Source organism: Fukomys damarensis, unplaced genomic scaffold (assembly GCF_012274545.1).
Source record: "Fukomys damarensis isolate Sample0158 unplaced genomic scaffold, DMR_v1.0_HiC HiC_scaffold_24, whole genome shotgun sequence".
NCBI lineage: Eukaryota > Metazoa > Chordata > Mammalia > Rodentia > Bathyergidae > Fukomys > Fukomys damarensis.
This window is the reverse complement of record NW_022900936.1, coordinates 7,105,986-7,109,304: the sequence shown is the minus strand read 5'-3', so window position 1 is coordinate 7,109,304 and position 3,319 is coordinate 7,105,986. Positions and strand designations below refer to the sequence as shown.

General features: G+C 51.9%; 1 long non-coding RNA gene across 1 annotated transcript; it reads left to right on the top strand.

The window, feature by feature from the left end:
- The first annotated feature begins 991 nt into the window (after positions 1–991).
- LOC104870801 lies at positions 992–3,083 on the top strand. Its single transcript, XR_782637.1, has 4 exons — positions 992–1,060; positions 1,625–1,727; positions 1,998–2,119; positions 2,774–3,083. It is a non-coding gene; the product is annotated as an uncharacterized LOC104870801 (long non-coding RNA).
- Positions 3,084–3,319: the final 236 nt, after the last annotated feature.

The window sequence follows — 3,319 nt, the reverse complement described above, 5'->3', positions numbered from 1 at the left end:
TTGCTGATAAAATAAGTTTGAAAAACACTATACTTGTCCAATTCCCATTTGTTTCCATTCAGCAAACACTTACTGAAGCATTTGTTCAATTCTTAGCTGGATACACGGTGAGTTCATGAGAGATGAGGCACTGGAGAGCTAAATTCTGATTGCTTATAACCTGAGAATGGTTTTCTGTTTTAAATTGTTTTTAAAAATGAGACTACTTCATGACATAAAAATTGTATTGAATTCAAATGTCAGTATCCATCAATAAAGTTTTATTGGAACACAGCCACACTCATTCATGCGCTGTCTGGTGGTTTTCACTGTACCCATGCAGAGCTGAGTAGTTCTGACAGACACGCCAAGCTCAAAGTATTTACCACTGACCCTCTACCAACAAAGCTTGCCAACCCCTGCATTAGGTGATGGCCACGCCCGTGTGATGTACGCACACCCAGAACCTAGAGGCAGCTCCATTGGCTGCCATGTTGCCAAGTGCAGTTCCTGGTCTTACTGCAGCATCAGGCGGTGCAGACCCATGGTTTTGCAGCTGGGTAGAACCCACCCCAAGGAGGGGAGGGGTAAAGGATGTCGGAGCGCAGTTTTTGTTGTCACAGTGATAAGGACTACAGTGGGTGTTTCGTGGGCAGGGATGGAGGCTGCCAGTTTATTGGACAGGGCCAGACAGCCTTTCCCAGGGAAGAACCGTCTGTCCCAAAGGGAATCGGTGCCCCCAGTGAGAAACGGCGATGGAGTGACTGAGGTTAATTTTGTGTGCTGACTTGGCTGGGTCTTTGCTGTGGCCGAATGCGTCCCCTCAAAAGCCTACGTCCAAATTCACGGTGCTTGGACGTAAGCCCTGCAGGAGGAAATGAGGATGGACGAAGTCCTGAAGGTTGGGGCTCCTAGGGCAGCGTCAGAGCCTCCTGCTGGGAAGAGAGGGCCAGGCTGGCTTTGGCCCTGCCCTGCCTTGTGACGCCCTCTGCCACATTATGATGCGGCTGGAGGTGCTCACGGAGCCAAGCCGATGTTGGCCCTGTGCGCTTGGACTTTCCTGTCTCCAGAACAATGAGGAGTAAGTTTATTTTATCAATTAATTACCCAGTCGTGAGTATTGTTAGCAACACAAAACAAAGACGATTGCGGTGCCCAGATAGTCGAACATCATTTTGGGTATTTTTGTGGGAATAGTCACCCCACCAGCTGAAGGCCTGAACGGAACGGAGCCCAACTTCCCTGCACGAGAAAGAGCGCGTAAGCAGGCTGCCTTCAGACCGAGTCACTTCCCTCCCGGGGTTTCCAGCCTGCGGCCTCCCCCCGTCCCAGCCCCTCTCTGAACTTCTTCTCCCTGTAGACTTCCTGTTGGTCCTGTAACTCCGGACTTCATCTCATGAAACAGTTACAAAACCTTTCACATTCCTGCTCTCAGGGCTTTCATCTAACAAATGCAGAGTTTCCCTGAACTCCAGTGACAGGTTTGGTAGATGCAGTTAGGGAGTACTGCAAAGATAAGTAAAATCTTGGTCCTGATTTACCCAAAACTTAGACGAGGAAACCATGGAGGGCACGACTAGTGGGACAACCTGGCCACTTCCGAGAATCCTTTAACACAGCCTTTCCGTTCCTCTTCCCTTCTTAGTGAGGCGTCCCTCCATCTGTGACAGCCATCCCTATGCCGGTTGACATACCATCTTAGCATCCATGGCCCTTGCGTTGGGATTCCACATGGCGAACTCAGATGAGTACTGACGGGGCATTGGGCAGCCGTAGAGAAGCTGTCAGCTGGGTTTCCTTCCCTGGTGACAAAAGGAAGACTTGCATGGTGGCACACACCTGTAATCCTAGCACTCAGGAAGCCGAGGCAGGAGGATGGCTGGGAGTTCAAGGGCAGCCTGGGCTATACATTGATACCCTGTTTCAAAAACCAAATATATAAATAGTAACACAAGAAAAGGTCTTTAAATGAGCTGGAAATGGGCTGTGTAACCAACATGGTATTTCCTGTCCGGCAGCTGAAGTGGGTCAGGTCCTTCTGGCACGTAGGTGGTAGCTTTGAAGGATCAGGAGCTTCGATGGCCCCGAGTAACAGGCGGTCCTTGCTGAGGCCAATCCAGCTGCACCCTGGACAGTTCAGGTACACACGGATCCCACAGCGGGGCTCCCTTGGGGGACCCAGGCAGGGCACACAAACAAGGCGGCCACTTCTGCCAACCTGGGACGTTTGGGAGAGCAGGTCACGCCATCTTGCCTCCAGTGCCCTTGAAGAGGGGTGCCCTGTTTAGAAGAGATCTCCATGGGGTTGGATGCAGGTGCTAGAGCTGCTGCCTGCTTCAATTTTTGAGCTGCACAGAGCAGATGGTTGTGATGGCAGCGGCTGGCTGGGGGCTGCCATTTCACAGAGGAAGACCAAAATCCACTTTGCTTTTTTTTGTGTGCATGATACTGGGGATCAAACTCGGGTTCTTGCATTTGGGAGCCAGGCGGCGGCATCGCTGAGCTCATTCATCAGCTCCACTTTTGTTTCTGATAGGCGTTGAGTATCAAAGATTTTAAAACTTGACCACGACCACAAAAATACCTGTTTGGAAAGACCGACTTTTTAAACCACCAGGCTGACCACAGGCTCCCGGTGGTGTCTAGGGACTGTGACAAAGTGGGTGATGGTTGCCCCACAGAAGCAGGGATACCCAGGGCTCTGGCTGCGTTTGCCTGAGACGGAGGAGGGGGACGAAGGTAGGGACTTTTAGACAGGTGGTGTCTCTTCTTCTCTGGCTTCCCTGAAACGCAGGAGCAGAGCACTCAGTGGCCTGCTGAATGTCCACTTAGTTCAGAGGTACCGCTCCAGACGCGCTAGCCTGAAACAGGAGTCACGCGGACGTCATCTCTGCTGAATGTTCCCATGGCAGTGACACCGATTTTCACGACATTCCGAGAGAACCCTGAAGTCGAGTCCTGCAGATGGCTTGGGATGTTTCTTGACAGCGAAATACTACTCCATGTGACAGAGGTCCATCTGTGCAGGCAGATAACGCGGGGGCAAGGGCGTTGGTGGTGACTGTGGGGAGGGGCCAGGCAGATGAGGGCAGGCATCCACCTCCTCCCACGCCCTGCCCCTCCCTTCCCTAGGAGAGTGGCAGCCTCGCTGTGACTTCCAGCTGAAAACGGTGGGGGGAAGAGTTCTCTACAAGGCAAAGGCCCTTGGGCAGTCAGGGACAATGCATCAGCTGAAAATCCCTACCAAGGTTGCCTCTTTTTTTGTAGGGGATTTGAGACAGGGTCTCACTATGTAGTTGAGACTGACCTGGAACTCACTATGTAGCCCAGGCTGGTCTCG